This window comes from Schistocerca cancellata, chromosome 9 (genome assembly GCF_023864275.1).
Source record: "Schistocerca cancellata isolate TAMUIC-IGC-003103 chromosome 9, iqSchCanc2.1, whole genome shotgun sequence".
Classification (NCBI taxonomy): domain Eukaryota; kingdom Metazoa; phylum Arthropoda; class Insecta; order Orthoptera; family Acrididae; genus Schistocerca; species Schistocerca cancellata.
Genome location: NC_064634.1, coordinates 271207045 through 271228352, shown reverse-complemented (window position 1 = coordinate 271228352; position 21308 = coordinate 271207045). Strand labels below are relative to the sequence as shown.

The 21308-nt window shown below is 42.2% G+C and overlaps 1 protein-coding gene across 1 annotated transcript in view; it reads right to left on the bottom strand.

Moving 5' to 3' along the window:
- The window catches only part of LOC126100562 (lysosome membrane protein 2-like), a 454514-nt gene that overhangs the window by 88867 nt on the left and 344339 nt on the right, over window positions 1-21308 (bottom strand). The window lies entirely within an intron of this gene.

Below are 21308 nucleotides of genomic sequence, written 5' to 3'. Positions count from 1 at the left end.
GATTTACAGTCACAAAGAATGAAAATGATATCGCCGCTGTACGAGAAACAGGTAAGTAGTGTGATCGACGACCTGTAAGCAAAGGAATCGTCTATAAAATAAACTGTGAAAAAAAAAACGTCATACAGAATTTCATGCTGCACTGAATCTATGAAAGTCGGATTATTCGTGTACATAGATTTTCATGACAACCGATGCATTAAAATGTCTGTATTTTTTCTCCCATGATAACACAAGACGCCTATAAGCGTACTTTAATTGAAGATGATACACGCACACAAGGTCGTGCCGCTATTATGAAACTCTGTACATAGCAATAGTAGTTACACCCTGAACTTCAAAATTTTATGTTTATATGTCCATGTTAAGGTAGGAAGTTTTATTAGGGTTAATGATTTACAAGCACACCAGAATGTGCTTACGCCCAAAACACTGTACATATTAGGGTTATGCTGCATACAAATGATTATTTCGTGCATTTTCAGAGTTTATAGGTAAAAAAAAAAACCGTAGCATACACGTAGTCGTTGCCATTACCCTAAGTAGAAGGTAGAAAATTCCCTTCCCGAGCTGTAATGGGGCGGCTACAGGTGTATTCTTTGCATGCTGATGCATGTCGTTGCGTATGAAGAATACGTAACGAAGGTAAACCTTAGCTTACACTCGAGTTCAAGAAAGAAAACAAAGGACTTGTTCCTTCTAACAGAGTAATGGAAAAAGGTGTGTGTATCAGTAAAATCCAAGACGAAGAAGCCACTATGAGCGGTCAAAAATTTTTTCAGTTTTCGTCGATAGTTTTTTCCTGTAGTTAATGTAACCAATATATTGTATGTGTTTTATGTTATTCCATTGTATGTGATGTACTTTGTATTTCATGCCAAGTCCAGTGACTTACAAATTTGTGAATATTTATGTACATTGACCAGAAGTATTGAGGGGAATGAATCTCGGTACAATAGATAAAAGGGGTTAATGCGAAAAAAAGTGTAGTGAAAAAGAAAGTTTCGATCGCAATACTCGCGGTTAAAGTGGTGTGTGTAGAAATTAAAATTGTGCAAAGTAGTGCTACGTTGCAAGTGTCAGCGAGCCTAAACAAGTGACATCGAAAATTAAAGCTTTTATCGTCAACCTACCCATGGCGTCACAATAGGAAAGGACAATGCCAAACAAGTTCGACATGGTACGCTTCTTACCTGGAGCGGCATCGACGGGATCGTCCTCCGCCTCGCACATAGTGTGGTGTGTTCTTCGGGGCACATATTCCAATGTACCTCGTCGTATCCAGTCTAAGTACTGGAAGGAACTACAAAAGGCACACGCATACTGAGGTTCGGAAGTCTTGACGGTACCCGCACGTCGGTGTATATTCAGTGCACTGGCGCGCGCATTCAACCAACGTCGCCCGCTAACGGACGACCAAACAATCAGGCGCGCGTATCACCCGCCCATATTCAACACGGGCTAGCGAACAAAGCTCGTCGCCCCAGAATAAATACAGAAAGCAATACAAGGACTTAATTTTCACCTCTGATGAGGAAGGAAACATTTGTAAATAACGTTGTATTCATTGTATATTTTATTGTACAAACTTTACCACATGATGTTGATTTCCCAGTGTTAACCAAAACTTTGTATATTAGGATTAAGGTTTGTAAATATTAGCATAAGTATACCAAAAAACTGACACACACTCAGTAATACCAAAGAATTCACAGTGCCATGAAAATGAGACAATAGAAATGAAGTTTGTAAATAAAAGAACCCCAAACCTATCAATTGCAAGGTCGACTACTGTATCCTGTCAACCAAATAAAATTTTCTAGTGACAGTATACAGTAGGGGGGCAGTTGTAATGACACATTCCGACGCAGAGACATACAATACCTTAAAGGCTGCGCCAAAGATTAAATTGAGAGGCATGTAGGTTATATATAATCTTTGTAATGTTCACATTGGATTCTCTTTTGTTTCATACTCCAAGAAGGAGCTAAGGGACACTTTCGATTGTTGCCTCGTGGAGGATGGACGTAATTTTTGGTGTCTACGGAAAGGCAGCCATATTGTTAGTAATTATGGTTTGTGCGACGAGCAGAGCAAGTCTTATTGTCTTGTGAATAAAAAATAGTGAGAAGTATCGAAGTGTTACGAAAATTATTTAAAGCAACGTAGCATTGTATTTCTTGGTTTCCACCGTCTTCGTGAAGTGAACCGATGCCGACTTAAGAAGATACACACGGTCAACAAAGAGAAGAACTTCGATGGCGACTGATGAATTAATATTGTGGCAGAAGGACTAATTCTACTTCTAAGGTGAGAACTCTGATTAAATCAACAATGACGTAGAATTCAAAATGTAATTAATCGGAATGGTAAATTATATTACAGGCATATTTCACGCAGCACTGTATTTGTCCGCATTCAAGCCGGTCAATACAATCCGTAAAAAAGCCTTTCAAAAATTCTAAAGTTAAAAAACACAATAAAATCAAATGTTTTTTTTATTTATTTCGCCACAGTGTGAAACAGCTGCGTGAACTCTGTTAACGATACTCGAAGAAATGAAATGAAATGGTCGTGTGGCATTGTTGGCCGGGAGGCCCCGCGGAAGTTCGGCCGCCGGGTTGGAAGTCTTATTCCAGGTGACGCCAGATTGGGCGACTTGCGCTTCAGCGATGATGAGATGATGATGACAACACAGTACCCACTCCACGGGCGGAGAAAATCTCCAACCCGGCCGAGAATCAAACCCCGGCCCGGTGTATGGTAGGCAAGCACGTTACCACTCGGCTAAGCAGGCGGACGATAGTCGAAGGAAAAGCGGAGGAAATCACTAAGAAGATTCTGGACTCTTAGATCGCTTCAGCAACAAATAATACTTTACAACATCTGACATACACACTATTAGAAGTAACTGATTAACTCAATGCAATCACCATCCAATTTTCGTTTTTAAATTAAATATATTTAAAAGTATGCTGTCTAATGCCAGTTTGTGCATTCACAATATTCATGTTCTCGATGATGCACAGACTACCATCACTCTGAAGTAACTTACTTCATCACATGGATTTCAAGATTGAGGTTTGTTTCGTAATTTCATTCGAATGGGAATTTTTTTCTAAGCCGCTCATCGTAACTGAGAAAGATGTGTACTGACAAGATACAAACATGAGGCGCACCATAAAACCAAGAGATATGTATTTTACACTAACTGGCAGCTACGTTAGGATTTCTGAACACTGGGGAAACATTCTAGCCGTTGGCGTTTGCAAAAAGTAAACTGCAGCAAACACATTATCTACAATAAATAACATGGACTACAGGAGGTACACTCCTATTAAATCAACAGCATCTTTTAGGAAACAAAAAGTGAAATACAAACATCCGGAAGGAGGTGAGAGAATACTTGTTACTTTTCGCTTCACAGATCACGACCGTATCAACTAAGCTGTGGCATTATCAGGGCAGACAGGCCCCTGTACAGGGTGTACACTGTCGAAAGACTATATCTACAATTATCATTATTTGGTATTTAACTAAAACAGATTGTATCAAAACCACGCACTTTTGATAGATCATTGTGCACTAGCACTGAAACGGTATATTTTTATAGCACGCAATTTATAAAGCTGAAAACATTAACTACACGAAGCCTAAGCCTTTGTCTACCGATATGTAGTTTTGTGTCAATTTATTACAACGAATAACGCCTTTTCGAGAAATTCTCAAACTGCTGATGCTTTGGAACAGCTTATATTCCTACTACGTACTCTACGATAAAGAAGAGCAACCAAATACGTAGTTTAATCCAATACAACAAGACGGCTCCTAAGTTCTCTTTGTAAGATGAAAACGATAGCGTATCTCACTGGCCACATTCCTCTCCACGAGGAAGAAATCTGACATGCCAGGTTCTTCATTTCACGCTACGCAGTTAGTGGAACGTGCAATTCCACCTCGTTGTCCCCGTGCGTTTACAATTTACACGTCCCGTGAGAGGACGGCTTAATGCTCAGACTAATCTGTACCTGAAGTGCTATGATACGGAAAGACATCTAAACACTCTGCTTACCGTTTTGACAGAACGCCAAGGCAACGACTGTACTCATATCCGTAACTAAACGTCTTTTGGCATCTAACAAGTGACGATATCTCCGGACACACATCTAATACATTTATTTTTCTTGTTTAGACGAGTACTAGACCTCTCTTTTTTTTTTTTGTTTATAACACACTGCATTTATACTGAGGCTACGAAAGTCATGGGATACCTCCTAATATCGTGTCGAAATTCTTTTTGCCTGGCACAGTGCAGCAACTCGACGTGGCCTGGACTCAAGAAGTCATTTGAAGTTCCTTGAAGAAATATTGAGCCATGCTGCCTCTACAGCGAAATTGCTGTCGGTGCAGGAAGTTCTGCACGAACTGACCTCTCCTCTATGTCCCATAAATGTTCGATGGGACTCATCTCAGGCGACCTAGGTGGTCAAATCATTCGCTCGAATTGTCCAGAACCACTGTGGCCCAGTTACATGGCGCATTGTCATCCACAAAAAATGTCATCGTTGTTTGGGAAGATGAAGCCCATCAATGGCTGAAAATTGTCTCCAAGTAGCCGAACAAATACATTTCCGATCACTGATCGGCTCAGTTGAACCAGGGGATGCAGTCCATTCCATGTAAACACAGCCCACGCCATTAGGCAGGCACCACCAGCTTGCACAGTGCCTTGTTGATAAATTGGGACCGTGGCTTCGTGGGATCTGTGTCACACTCGAACCCTACCGTCAGCCCTTACCAACAGTAATCAGGATTCATCTGACCACGGCACAGTTCTCCAGTCGTCTAGGGTCCAACCGATATGGTCACGAGCCGAGGAGAGGTGCCGCAGTTGATGTGTCGTTAGCATCGGCATTCACGTCGGTGGTCTGCTGCCATAGCCCATTAACGCCATAGTTCGCCTCACTGTCCTAACGAATACGTTCGTCGTACGTCCCACACGGATTTCTGCGGTTGTTTCACTTAGTGTTGCTTGAATGTTAGCACTAAGAACTCTAGGCAAACGCCACTGCTTTCAATCGTTAAGTGAAGGCCGCCAGAGAATGGGTTGTCCATGGTGAGAGGTAATGCATGAAATTTTGTATTTTCGGCAGAATCTTGGTACTGTGTATCTCGGAATACTGAATTCCCTAACGCAGTGGTTCCCAACAGGCGGTCCGCGGACCCCAAGGGGTCCGCGAGCTATGCCAGAGGGGTCCGCAAAATGCTATTAGAATAAAAAATATATTAAATATATTTCGTATGACAACAGATTTTTTGTTTTTGCCACTTCTTGCGTGAGCAGAGCTTTAGCGAACGCTAACTTCTGCGTCTAGCGTCTTCCTAGAGCCAACTGACACTAGCACACTGTAGCGCAAAACTAGAATTAGATAGAGACAAATAGTTCTGCTGTATGCCGTTAGACTGCGCGATTTGAAGACAAAGATTCTGAGCAATAATCAAAAATTTAACAATAACAATGATGGCTAAATTGAAAAAGTTTTAAGCTCAATATTTTTTCAACAATGAACATGTCAATATTTTTTCTAAGTACCAAAAATAGAAAACCTTAAAAAGACTCTTAATTTGACTTTAGATACTTGATACTGTGATATGACAAGGTACCTATCATGCTCGATGAGGGGGTTCTCAAGAAAATTTTGTTGGGAGCCCCTGCTCTAACGATTTCCGGAACGGAATGTCCCCTGATTGAGCTCCAACTACGTTTCCGCGTTTGAAGTCTTTCAGCTCCTGTCGTACGGCCATAAACACGTCCGAAACCTTTTCACACGAATCTCCTGAGTACAAATGACAGCTCCGCCAATGCACTGCCCTTTCATACCTTGCGTACGCAATGCTACCGCTATCTCTGTATGTACATATCACTGTCACTGTCACTTCAGTGTATATGTTTATGTAAGAAGCGGGATACGGTCATAGCAATGAGGCTTCGCGATCGCCGCTTCCAATGACGGGAGGACAGGCCAAGCTCAGAACACGGAGGATGCTAAGTTCACCCAACCTGGATATGATGTGACGTCATTATGACGTAATACGCTTTAGTCGATTAACACACCTATCGACTTTTACGAGCGTTCGAGATTCTAAACTGTCGTCAGCTAGTGGTTTGTTTTGACACGTTCGATTCTTATAACAGTGCAGTGTGGCAGCGTATATGTATTTCGCCAAAATAAAAGAGCTGGATATTAATAGAAATATTCCTGGCCGTGGCCTTGAAAACACCACGGACAACACGTTTCGTAAAAAAGTGAAGTCTTCTTATGTCCAGACCAGATTAGATTGTGTGATTGTTGTATTGAATGCTTACGCCGAAAATAATATTTATTTATTATCAATATTTTAGTATGGTTTCATCGAATTGGTCTTGTCAGTACATATTAGATTGTAGCAGCATACTCTTGCTGACTTTTTTTTCTTAATCTATATAGCTGAAAGAGAACTCGTGCAAGTTTGTTAGTTAAGTAATTTATATGTCCATCCCAAGATAGTTTTTTATCAACCATAATTCCAAGTAATTTTACACTCGGACCGCAGAGACAGGTACCTTAGTGTCCAGTAATGACTGGTGTGTAGAATGATTGAATTTCGAACTTAAAAAGAAAAATATGAGGCATTGTTGAAGAAAAATCGTCGACCGGAGATGAAATACGAGGGGAAGTGGATTTCTCAATGTAATCTTAACCAAAGGTTAGTGTCTTGACGCATCTAAAGATTTTGGCTGCTGAGTGCTTCTTCTCACCGAGTACGAATAACCGACGCACTTCAGCTGGGTCAGAAGTACATCAATTTCTGCTTGAGATTCACAATAACCACGCAATTGCCAGTCGTCATCGATGCTGAACTCTTTTCAGCTTTTCTCTCATTAGTCTCTCGAATGCTGAACACATAATTAGAGACGAGCAACGAAAAACAACACACAGGACACACACAGAGTGCAATACACGATTTAAACGCAAGGAACGCAAAACAAATTTAAACGAATGGCGCATAGCACAGCGCTACCCTGTCACAACCTCTCGAAAGTTCACAAAAGTCGAATAGTCGATATACGGTTTCTATCGTTTTCGATGTAGCGTGATACGTCATACTGACGTCACATCGTATCCAAGTCTGGTGAACTTAGCATCCTCCTCAGAACACACGTGTCAACGGAGACGGCCTTGAGTCAATAACGAGCCGCAAACAGACGTCACAGCATAGCACCATACAGCACAGGCGCTGTCTTGGCCGAGGCCGACAACCGTCTCTGGCACACTGCGGAATCACTACGAAGGCTGCGCTCGCCCGCATGCCGGCTGCATAACACAATTGGCACCGATTCAAAGCTGGCGGGCGGGGGGAAGTTTAATGACCTTCCCTTGGCTGCTTTCGTCTGCGCTCTTTGGAGGTCGCCCTAGCTCCTCTGTAGGTGCTACCATACGTTGTGTACTGCACCCAGTAGTAGGCAAAACTATTAATGATTAATGAAAAGCATCGCAGCCATATTATTACACATTTTTTGTGTTACGACCGGTTTCATTTCTTTGAATATCTTCAGATTGCCCTTTTCTCACATAATATACTGCGAACTATGTATGAAGCACACCGGGCAGGATTCCATATTCCTTATATTTGCGTAAAGCATTTGACACGGTGCCCCAGAGCAGACTGTCAACGAAGGTATGAGCATACGGAATAGGTTCCCAGAGGTATGAGTGCCTCGAAGGCTTGTTACGTAATGTAACACAGAACACAGTTTGTTGTTACAGACGGCGAGTGTTCATCAGAGACAAGGGTATCGTCAAGAATGCCCCGGTGAAGTGTGATAGAACCCGTATCATTTTCTATAGACGAACGATCTGGCGGAACAAGGTGAGCAGCAATCTGCAGTTGGCTGCTGACGATGCTGTGGTCTACGGAATGTGTCTAAGATGATTGACTGTAGGATGATACAAGATAACTTAGCCAAAATTTCTAGCTGATGTGATTAATGGCACCGGCTCTAAATACAGAAAAGTGTAAGTTAATGCGGGCGAGAAGGAAAAACAAACCCATGACGTTCGGATACAGTGTAGGTAGTGCCTTGCTTGACATAGTCATATCGTTTAAATATTTGAGAGTTATGTTGCAAAGTGGGAACGAGTATGTGAGAACTTTGGTAGGGAAGGTGAATGATCGACTTCGGTTTATTGGCAGAATTTTTAGGAAAGTGTGGTGATCTGTGAAGGAGACCGCATAGAGGACGCTGCTGCGACCGGTTCTTGAGTATGGCTCGAGCGTTTGGAACCGCACCAAGTTGGATTAAAACAAGACATCGAGGCATTTCAGATGCGGACTGCTCGATTTGTTACCGATAGTTTCGAACAACACGTGTTTACAGAGATGCTCCGGGAATTTAAATGGGAATCACTGGAGTGAAGGCGATGTTCTTTTCGAGGAACACTGTTGAGAAAATTTAGAGAACCTGCATTAAGCTGATTGCAGAATGATCCTACTGCCCTCAACGTAAATTTCGTCTACGGACGACAAAGATACGAGAAATCAGGGCTCATGTGGAGGCATATAGGTAGTTATTTTACCCTTGCTCTCTGTGCGAGTGGAACAGGGAAGGAAGCGAGTAGCAGTGGTACAAGGGTATCCTCAGGAGTGACCCGGGAAAGTAGCCATTCACCGTACGGTGGCGTGCGGAGTATGTACTTATGGAGATGTAATTAAACATAACAGGAAGTTGGGATAAAGCTACAGCATCTTAACGAATAAAATAGGTGACTCGCACTTGTAAAAACTTTGTACGAAATCCTCACTGAGTTGTGCTGAAGTCAATACATACATGCTCTGTTTGTCGTATGTAACTTTACAGACAACATCCAAGAGCAATGATTGCAAACATTCAGCGGACCGCTTAGCAGAAGTATTGCGAGACGATGCGACATGTTGCATACAATAAACAGCTAGACAGCGGCGCCACATGACAGAGTTTACACGTAAGTTTAGTATTTAGTCTGTGTCGAGCGTTATAGTCGACTGTGCGATCATAATCGTTCCAAGCAATGACGAAAACTTATGAACGAAACTAATATCAAAGATGGCACAATCAATGCAAACAATTGAAAAGTGGAACAAGACGAAAATAACACAGTCTGTCCGGTTCTACTTTTCAGCTGTTTCCATTAACTGCGCACTCTTTAGTATTAGTTCTGTACTTAAGTTTCGTAACTGCTTGTAACGATTATGATCGCACAGTCGACTATAGCACTGGACCGAGGCCAAATTCGAGTATTGTTCGACCACAATATTATTTCACCTAGGAGGGGGGTCGTTTCGGTTGACTTATCGTTAGTTTTTATCGTGATATTTCGCGAAGACACGGTGAACCACTTGGGAATATGAACACAGCTGTCTTGGAATCATTCGCAGTGCGATGCGTTTTCCTCAGTCATCAATGTACTTGTTTATTGTAACATCACCGCGTGTTTCCGGTGACGGCAGCGGGAGGCCAGGTGCAATAACATCGTGGTCGGGTTGTACTGTTTACATGTTTACCTCTGTCTAGGGCTAGGCAGTTTACTGTACACAGCATGTAGTATCGGGTCGCCATACTTCCGCCAAGCGGTCGGCAGAATGTTTCACGATCAGTATTCTTGGATTTGGTCTGTAGCATTACATACGACAACCAGATCATTTATATCATGACTTCAGCACAACTCTGTGTTATGAGTGCGAGTCTCCAGTTCTATTCGTAAGATACTGTAGCTTTAGCCTAAGTTCCTGTTTTGTTAACTGCAGCCAACCTGAAGATGTTCAAAGAAACGAAATCGGTCGTAACACAAGAAGGTGAAATAATACAGCTGAGTTGTTTCTCATTAATTATTAACATTAATGTCAGCTGTGGGCTCAACATGATCAAGTTTAGAGCTTAGAGAAAGGTTTTAATTATTTGGTATGTTCCGTGTAGGCCGCGAAGCACGCTGAAACCTGTTTAACAGGATAGCAGAAAGCGTAAGGTGTATGAATGCTGAACAAGTACTCGTTATTACAGTTGCTTGGCAACGGATACGTAGATGTCCACAACTAATGGAAGTTATGAAGCTGTGACTACGCTCTTCGTAACGAGTTATTCATAGTCGTTTTAAAATATCATATACGTTTGACCATAAGTATGCCACTGTGCAAAATATAACCAAAAATAATCAAACGCAGCTACACACAAAATTTAGTGTAGAATTTCTATAATTTGCTCAGCTCAGACAGCTGATATGATAGGTCGCATAGATACAGCTATTAGGAAACTAACAAGATCCAAATAGCAAGCAAGCAAATAAGGAAAACGCAGAACAATCCCATGAGACAAGACTTCCGAATAAAAAGGCAGTCTGTTGCAGGTATTTATTTTGAAATTAAAGCGTTTCGCTCTAGTGGAGCATCTTCTGAATTTCTTTGACAGCGTAAACCGCACAATTCAAAAAGTAAACAATGAATGGATCGGTTTACGCCAGCAAAGAAATTCTGAGGGGGCGCTATACGCGTCAATTTTAAAGTAAATACCTGCAACAAAGACTGCCTTTTCGTTTGAAAACTGGATTACTGTTGCTGAAGCATGGCGGAAATCGAGTGGAGAAATATATATAAGACTTTACTGGAAACCAATAACAGGAGTACGATTCACGGAAGCCGCCCCCCCCCCCCCCCCCAATTGCCGGGAAGATAGCAAAAATAATACCCATTCTAAAATCCGTGAAAAACCAGTCTAAACCTGACAGCTGCCGACCCTTTTGTCTGCTATCAACTTTTTTTTTTAATAGAAAGGACCTTGTTAAAATGAGTCAATGACGAACTGGAACCACAACATTAAACGGCCGGAGCAGTTACGATTTCAATCGAAGCAATCAGCCGAACTACAGCTTCTTCGAATAATAAGAGAAATTCCAGCTGTTTTCCGGAGATCAAAATCAACAATAGAAGTATTCATTCATTGATATCACGGTAGCATACGATACTGCATGGCGCCAGATTCTCATCACAAAACACATAGAGAATACGCCCATGCAAAGACTGCTACATCAAGTCCATCGATAACCATCTTCAAGGTAAAGAAAAAAGTCAAAAAACAAAGGTGACAACATCAGGCAAACCTCAAGAATCAGTAATCTCACTGTTATTGTTCAATATTTACATAAACGACTTGCCACTAGATAATAATGCCAGCACAAACCTATCCGCCGACGACACGGCATTTTTAACATCAGGAAGAAACGTACACCCAACGATAGACTGCATGCAGTGGCAACTGAAGAAATTAGGATCTTTGGCTCAGCTAACAATCATTAACGTCACCAAAATAGCGGCTATACTTTTTACACAGGTAATGCCTGTATTGGATAGAGAACAGTCTACGAAAGTCGAATCCCTTGGCAAGAAAGGAATAACACTTTTGTGTTTGGCTCAATAAGGGACTCATATTCACACATGTTTGACAAAAAAAAAAAAAATCTCAAAAATCAAATTATCCGAGCGTTAATGGCGATGTTACCTATTAAAGTAACCACAATAACAAAATTAAAGTACACGAAACAATTATTGAATCCTCACTAGTATTGGTGGGCTAGAACAATCGAAATTCATGGGCCACTGCAAGAAAAATACTTAGAGAAAATCAGAGACGGAGCAGCCAGACTTTTCCACTGAAACAAATGAAAACCGAATCACCATCAGGCGACTAGAAACGGTAGGGATATTTCTCCCGAGACCTTGGAATCGGTAGAGACCATCCAGTTACCTGGCCAGCAACGATTATGAAAATAACATAACATCAGAAAGAAATCGCGAAACTGTGAACATTAGGCAAAAACCTGCAACTCAACAGAAGAAACAGGACCCATCCGCCTTCTGAAGGCGAAAAAATTAAAGTGTCAACTGTGTAAAGACTTTCAGCGTAAAAGAACAGATCGTCAGCGACTGTTAGCATTTAGAATAAGCAACAAATTAAAAAACAGAACTCCAGTGCAAAAAAACCTTGGAGCTCCTACGTTGTTATAGTAGTTCCCTTAAATATCGCCCATACCTACTGCTTAGTCTAGATAGAAGTGAATGGTCACCCCCTTCCAGCACGGTTATTACATTCTTCGCTGACGATGAAGTTGTCTACCGGAAAGTATCGTAATTGGGTGATCGTAAGAAGATGCAAAAAGACTGACAAGATTTCCATTCGGTGTAATAAATGTCAGCTCGCCTTATAAGTGGATGGATACTAGGTAATGCCCATTATCAAAGAGGAATAATCCGGTAGTACTGGGTTCCAAGATTAGTGGCGAGCATCTGGAGGCCGTTCATCGTATGGATTCAGCCCCCTTAGGGGTAATTCTAAAATGAGATATGAAATGGGACGAACACACAAAATCTGTATTAGTAAAAACGAACTGAAAACTAAGATTTATCGGAAGGGTTCTGGGTAAGTGCAGTAAGAGTGTAAAGGAAATTTCATACTAGACAATGGTGTGATCAAATTACTATGTGCGTATGAGAGCAGACCTCACACGAAATCGGAGACGCACTAATAGGATGATCGTAACAGTTAGGTATAGCCACTACAAGACTGCAAGAGAGTTGCTCGGAGGACTTAAACGGGTATCTTCGGGAGAAATGTGACTTTATTCTTGAGAAAACCTGTTGAGAAACTTTAAACAACAGGTACTGGACGAAGATTGTGCGACAGTTTTGCTGCCACTGTCATATCTCGCACCGGGATCACTTGACTAACGAGATTAAGGCAAAAGGATAGTGTTGTCCGTATGAGAATACACTCGCTGACACAACGGTGGGTTCTTGGTTTGCTCCCGGAGTAGACTGGAGTGGAACTATAACAGGCAAAACATTAATTTACTTTATTATAACATAGTAGGAATAAGACAGATACTGCCTACAGGAAAATTAAAGATACCTTTGGAAAAAAGAGAACCACCTATATGAATATCAAGAGCTCAAATGGAAAACCAGTCCTAAGCAAAGAAGGGAAAGCAGAAAGGTGGAAGGAGTATGTAGAGGGGCTATTGAAGGGAGATGTACTTGCGGGCAGTATTATGGAAATTTAAGAGGACATAGAGGAGGATGAGAAGGAATGCGATACTGCGTAAAGAATTTGACACAGCACTGAAAGACCTAAGTCGAAAAAAGGTCCGGAGAGTAGACGACATCCCCGTTAGAGCCACTGATAGCCTTGGGAGAGCCAGCCATGACAAAACTCTTCCATTTGGCGAGCAAGAGAGACAGGTGAAGTACCCACAGACTTCAAGAAGAATATAATAATCCCAATCCAAAGGAAACAGGTGCTGACAGGTGTGAAAATTACGGAACTATCAGTTTAATAAGTCACGCTACAGAATAGTAATACGAATCCTTTACAGAAGACTGAAAAACTGGTAGAAGCCGATCTTGGGGAAGAACAGTATGAATTCCGGAGAAATGTGGGAACACGCGAGGCAATACTGATCCTACGACTTCTCATAGAAGATAGGTTAAGGAAAGGCAAACATACGTTTATAGCATTTGCAGACTTAGATAAAGCTTTTGACGATGTTCACTGGATTACTCTCTTTTAAATTTTAAAGGTGGTAGGCATAAAATACAGGGAGCGAAAGGCTATTAATAATTTGTACAGAAACCAGACAGCAGTTTATAGGACTCGAGGGGCACGAAAGGGAAGCAGTGTTTGAGAACGGAGTGAGACAGGGTTGTAGCCTATCCCCATATTATTCAATCTGTATATTGAAAAGGCAGTAAAAGAAACAAAGAAAAGTTTGGAGTAGGAATTAAAGTCCATCTTGTTAGAAGAAATAAAAACTTTGAGGTTAGCCGATGACATTATAATTCAGAAAGACCAGTTGAACGAATGCACAGTATCTTGAAAGAAGCCTATAACATGAATATCAACAAAAGCAAAACGAGGATAATGGAATGTAGTCGAGTTAACTCAGGTGATGCTGAGGAATTAGATTAGGAAATGAGACACTTAAAGTAGTAAATGAGTTTTGCTATTTGGGAAGCAAAATAACTGATGATGGTCGAAGTAGGAAGGATATAAAATGTAATATCGAGCATAGATTTAAGTGTCAGGAAGCCGTTTATGGAAGTGTTTGTGTGGAGCGTAGCCAGGTATGGAAGTGAAACATCTACGATAAACAGTTTAGACAACAAGAGAATAGAAGCTTCCGCAATCTGATGCTACAGATGAATGCTGGAACATTAGATTGGTAAATCACATACCTAATGAGGAGGTACTGCAGAGAATTGGAGAGACAAGAAATTTTTGTGATACAACCTGGCTAAAAGAAGGGATCGGTTGGTCTTAACAACCAATTTTGAGGCATCAAGGGATCACCAATTTAGTAATGGAGGCAACCGTGGGGGTGGGGGGTGGGGGGGGGGTGGGGGGGGTGGGGGGTAAAACTCAGAGGAAGACAAAGATGAACACAGTAAGCAGATTCAAAGGGATGTATGTTGAAGTAGTTACTCGCAGATGAAGAGGCTTGCGCAGGATAGAGTAGCATGGAGATCTGCATCAAATCAGTCTTTGGAATGAAGACCACAACAAAATTGTAACATAGATACTAAGACTTACTTAATTTTGTACAGAATTTCCACATGACTGTTCTGAGTATTTACAACTGTCTCTGAATATTGAAGTATCAACTGATGCGGACAATTTTACAAGACTTCTCACTTGGAGCATAACAGACAATGTTCACATTAACGATCTGCCTAAGACATTCATTACACTGGCGGACTGTCTCAGACGATGCTGTCGTCTTTATCGCTGACTTGAGAAGAATTATCTTCAGTGATGAGTCCCACTTCGAAATGCGCCCTGTTGACCAGCGAAGACGTATGTGGAGACGCCCCGGACGGTAGTGAGATACCAATCTGACCGTCGCCAGCCAAACAGCTACAACCAGGAGTCGTTTGCCCTTCGTGGCAAGTCACATTGAGCATACTTTTCACCAAGATATTGCGCGCCCGCAGATGGCGCGAGTTTCTACTGCTTGTCTTCGTGCTTCCCAAACCTTACGAGCCCAGCAAGGGCCCGGATCTCTCTCCAAAAGAGAAAGTTCGGAGCATTATGGGCAGGGCCCTCCAAACATCTGGGGATTTTGAACATTCAACACGCCACTGACAGATTTTGGCATGCTATCCCTCATGAGGACATCCGACAGCTCTGTCAATCAATGTTGAGCCGAAAAACTACTTGCTTAAGGGCCAGAGGTGGACCAACGCTCTGCTGACTTGCTCAATTTGTGAAGTTCTTTCTCTTTAATGAAGCAACTATTTTTTCTGAAATTGTAATAATTTGTTTGTCTGTATACGTACATCACATATACCGATTTCCGTCTAAATCGGATAATTCCTTCATGCTGCGTTTTTGCAGAGAAAAGTATAAAGTAGCGGAAACGGTTCACTCTCTCCAGCATGTGAGCGCCGTTCAGTTGGTAACAATTACTTGCAGTCGGACAAAGCAACACATGTTCCCTCATCAGTGGAGTGCCCAAAAAGAAAGGAAAAGTTTAATTTGAAATTTGTGGTACCTATAGGTCAAAACCGCTAAGGTCATCGGTCCCTAGGCTTATACGCACTACTTAATCTACCTTAAACTAACTACGCTAAGGACAACACTCCCGCCCGCGGGAGGACTCGCACCTCCGACGGAGGTAGCCGCGCGAGCCGCGGCAAGGCGCCCAGGCCGCGCAGGGTATCCGGTGACTAGGTTAGGTGGGAAAGAAGCGGAAGCTTGGATTGGGGGAAGGAAATCATCCGTACCCTTTCAAAGTAGTCGTCCTGACAGAGACCTTAAGCGATTTACGGAAATCGGGGAAAACCTGACTCTTGGTTGCTGGATGGGGGTTGGGTACGCCGTCCTCTCAAGTACACGACTAGTGTCTTAACCTCGTCCGGCAAGTGTTCAAGAAGGGAGAGTACTATTGTTATAATGGCTACATTGTTGTAGCCCTTAGCACATTTAAATGAAAAATAAAATTACAAGTCTAAAAAAAAATTACAAAGAAAGGAAAGTTTAAAATCTGGCTGTATTACCAGGTTTTGATATACAACAGTTAACGACTTTTAATGCGAAAGCTATTCAAAACCGGAGGACTGCTCCAGGAGCAATGAAGAGACGCATTATTGGGATTACTTGCTAGGAGAGAATGGAAAAACGAAAGGTGAGGATCTTTAAGACGATCAGTTCGGCTTTAGGAAAGGGAAATGCACTAGAGAAACATTTCTGATGTTGCACTTGATAATGGAGCCGGGGCAATAAGGGAACGTTCATAGTATTTCGCGTCCTAGGAAAAGCTTTCGACGACGTAAAATGTTACAAAACTTTCTCGCTGTTCAGACCGCGTCAAATCGGTGTCGAAACTCGTGCTTTCAAAGATTAATGCTATCTTCTTCGTCTGGAAATGACTCCTTTGTAGTGTCTTTCAAGTCTGTCATGTTGGGTAACGTCGCTTGGAATTATAACTTCTATTTGCATGCACAGATGCACGAAATCGTTTATGTAGCGGTAAGCTGCACACCACCGACGGCTTACGACTGCTGGACGTAAGGGGAATGGACCACACCCGGCATCAAATACTTCCTTAAGAGTTACGATTTTTGGTTATGTTTCTTCGAAGAAGTCCGTCTCAAGTGCTAGTCCACAGGCACCATTGAGATTATGATATCCACGATAATTTCTACCTCATCTTTTATTGTGAAACCCCATCAGGTCGATGCGTGGCAGAGGACCTTCGTTTTAATGTTTTGTCCTCCCGTAAGGCTATTTTCCACTATAGCTGATTTCTCGGGATTTCTATACGTGCTATTTCGTCTAAGTTCAGTGCCGCACTCAGCTACGGTGCGGATCTTCTGCACTGCGCAATTTGTACCACATTCACATGGGTCATTGTTGACACGGGCACTCTCAAATCTGGGCTGTCTTTCATTGGATGCAGCAAGTCATTAATATTCCGCAAAAATCGGATTACCGGTCTAATACAATATTCAGATAATAGGCATCACATTTTGCTCGAGGTCGTCATTTAGAATTTAAGGGATGCTGTGGGTTTACATTCTTTCATTAGCTGGATGAGTTTTCTCCTAGGTTTACCGGTAAATGAAGCTTTAATTTAATGTTTGTATCCACTTTTCCTCAACACATTCTTAAGGTGTTACAATTCAGACGCTAGGTGTTCATCATTTGAAATGGTGTGTACTCTGTATAATGAAGTGTTCAGGACAGAATGCTACTGAGGTGGATGGCGGAAGCTGCGCTCATTCAGTTCTGAGTCAGATTTCTACACAGAAAATGACCCAGTTGTACAATCAATATACGATCAACCAAAACGTCCGAAAACACTAATATTTTTCCAGATTTTCCAAAAAGAAGTTAGCAAAGCTGGTGATAATGAAGAACCCATAATCACAACACCGGTCATTTCGTATTTCCTATCGTACAGAAAGTATGTGGTTGCCAAAACGTGTTGAAAAAGTTTGGTAATGTCAGGTGGAGAATGGTCAGCTAGAAGTTCAAATGCATTTGCTATAGGTATTTTCTTAAATAAAGGTTCAACATAATGTCGTTCGGGGCTAAGTGCACCCCTTTAATTATCCAAAAGGAGGTTGGAGTTCTGTATATAATGGCAGCAATTGCATACTTTAGGCAGCAACTACTCCCATCAGATATTTCACCGGCTTTTAAGTAAGAGACCTGATGGTGCTAACAATTGGTCTGAATGGAACGAACGCCCTCTTTCTGTATTTTTGGCAAACCAAAAAATCTAGTTGCCCTGGTGGCGTGAGCACGAGGCCCTTAACGATATCAACAAGCCTACAGTTTTTCGCTCCTGGCCGTCACCTCCTGGCCATAGCGTTAATCTCTCAAAACTCGAGTTTTAACTCCGATTTCACGTGGTCAGAACACCGAAGAGATTTTATACATGGATGCTGTTGCGAAAAACTTCGAATTCAATGTAAAATGGTGCTTATGTTTGAAATTCTCAGGGAAGTACGGATAAGCTATATGGAAAGACGGATAATATCTAGTGTGTACAAGAATCAAGAGGGAAAATAAGAATGTAACATCAAGAACGAAGTGGTCACACTAAGAAGGGTGTAAGCTCGGTTCAAATTGCTCTGAGCACTATGGGACTCAACTGCTGTGGTCATAAGTCCCCTAGAACGTAGAACTACTTAAACCTAACTAACCTAAGGACAGCACACAACACCCAGCCATCACGAGGCAGAGAAAATCCCTGACCCCGCCGGGAATCGAACCCGGGAACCCGAGCGTGGGAAGCGAGAACGCTACCACATGACCACGAGATGCGGGCTGTAAGCTCGTTATAAAATCTTTCGCCTCTACTGTTCATTCTGAACTTCGAAGAAGCAGTGACGGAAATAATAGATATTCAGAACTGGGATTAAATTCAAGGTATAGAATATCAATGAAATTAAACAAGAATTATGTGACTTATTAAATGGAATGGACAGTCTAATGACCAAACACTATGGAACTGACAGATGTAATGGGAAGCAGCAGAAATAAGAGTACCTACATTGAAAGCAAATCAACGCATGACAACGCAGGACAACAGAGAGTAACTTCTGTGGTACTAGAGTGAGCTTTGGTGGGTAAAAAGTGTAGGAGAAGACGGAGACTGGGATACATCCAACAAATAATTGAAGATATAGACTGCAAGTGTTACAATGAGATAAAGAGGTTGCCACAGGAGAGGATTTCGTGGCGGGCCGCATCAAACCAGGAGATTGATGACTAGATGAGGGAGAGGAGCAGACGAAAAAAAACTGACCCGAACAGGGTGGAGTAGTTGATGTAATAATGACTAAAATGAAATTTGAAATGAACGGAACATGAAGCCGTGTGAATGGATGACAGAAGGACCAAGCAGGTTGTCCTACAGAATTTCAGGAGACAAGAAAATACAGATACAACAACCTAGTGGAAGGTGGGAATAAGGGCGTAACAGGCCATTTGGGAGTTATATGAATGCAAATAGCTGAAGACTAATCTACGGAAATGTCTATGGGATACCTTCACTCAGCACTGGATGCCAGATAAGTGAAGATATTCCCTTCAGATCAACTGCATTAAAATTGTAGAAGCTGTAGCGCAGTGAACCCAACTTCCCTTCTTTCATATGGTATCTTATGATGCTTTGAAATTATGGACAGCTACAGACAATGCTCACGACCTACTTCTTGTGACAACAGAGGCATCTACAAGACATGCCGAGACGAGCGCCGATCTTCCTTGAAAATCGTGCGACATACGTCGACCATCGTGAAGATAACCACGCTGAGGAACATGCCTGGCGTTGGAAGCTGTCAGACGACGTCCCACGCGATTCTGAACAACACGCCAGCAGCTTAGTGTTTCTTGGACCACTGCCCATTGAGCTGGGAACCTCGCTTCTCAATTCGGATGCCTGCCGCGAAAGCTTGCATAGTAATACTGCATTGTTCTTTGTATTATAATAAGATTCAACAATAACTGGCCCACTGTTGAAATTGAATGGTGTTGCGAATCCGAATCTCGTTAGCAATTCTTAAGACTAACGAATACGTTGGAAAGAAATTTTTGTGTCTGAAACTAAATAAGCCCCCATTGTCCTGAAATATGGGTCTGCCAATAATTAGCACGTACATTCCGCAGGTTTTTGCCACACTTTTCTTCACCGTCTATATTTTACACATACAGACAGCACTATTACTCTTTGAGAACGTTGAGAGTCTGTTTTTCGGTACTTTGAAACGAACATAATGGCAAAAAAACCTAATTCTATCAACGAAAGCAATATAATCGGGCGCCCTTGCCTAAAACCGCTTCAAACGTCAGATTAACTTGTAAATTCAAAGCGCAAGTCGCCGAAGTGGCGTCAAATCGAAAGAATTGCACCCAACGAACGGTCTACCCGACGGGAGGCCCTACTCACACGACACTTATTTAACTTACAAATGAGTTAATATATGAAGAATTTGACTAAGTACATAAGCGTGATAGCCGGCTGCGGTGGTCTAGCGGTTCTAGGCGCTCAGTCCGGACCCGCGCGACCGCTACGGTCGCAGGTTCGAATCCTGCCTCGGGCATGGATGTGTGTGATGTCCTTAGGTTAGTTAGGTTTAAGTAGTTCTAAGTTCTAGGGGACTTATGACCACAGATGTTGAGTCCCATAGTGCTCAGAGCCATTTGAACCATAAGCGTGATAAATTTTAGGAAACATTTGACATTATGCTTAAAATTTGTCTGAAGTCGCCGCTAAGCGCTATTATTATGATGAAACACTTGATGAAACACGGTATGATGATGATGATGATGATGATTAAGTTCCATACTACGTGACAGAGCGTAGGGGAACAATGTGGGAGACCCGCACCGCCGTACTAGGCAAGGTCCTAATTGAGGTGGTTTGCCATTGCCTTCCTCCGACCGTAATGGGGATGAATGATGATAAAGGCTCCTCTCGAGGCAGGGAAAATCCCTGACCCCGCCGGGAATCGCACCCGGGACCCCGTGCTCGGGAGGTGAGAACGCTACCGCGAGACCACGAGCAGCAGACTGTATGAATATAGTCTGCGTAATGTGCTCTACAATTAAAACAAAAGCTAGTTTTTCACACATCTCAATGTTTATTATGTCATACCTTCTAAACTGTGTGTCGCACAACGCTATAAATATATATAAGTGGCAGTCAAATGACAACTAGACCCATGGAAAGAAGTAAGTAAACTGTTCACTATTTTATGATGCATTCATGGAAAAATGTTTGCGATTGCCTACGGAAACATGACTACCTACTAGTCGGGAACCTCTTCGTCCGAACAAATCGGCAGTCATGAATGTCTTTCTTCTGGATCCCAAAAATACTGAAATCGGATGGGCAGGCCCACATGTTGTCAAGATTGTTTCGACTACGCTGCAGAAGTTTCGCTGTGAAGCCCTTACACATCGTCCACACAGTTCTCCCTTTGCGATTTACATACATTTTGAGTCCTGAAGAAAAATATTCATAGCTGTATATGTACTTCGGACGAAGACGTGAAGACCTGAGAATAACCATGCTCCAGTAGGCAACCGCAAACATTTTTTCATGAAGGCATTGATCGTGTTGTATCGTAGTGGGATAAATGTATTAACAGTTACGGATACCACTTTTGAAACAACATCTGCCTCGTCTTCATTTGACTGCTCCTTAGAGAAACAGCCCACCAAGTGTGTTATT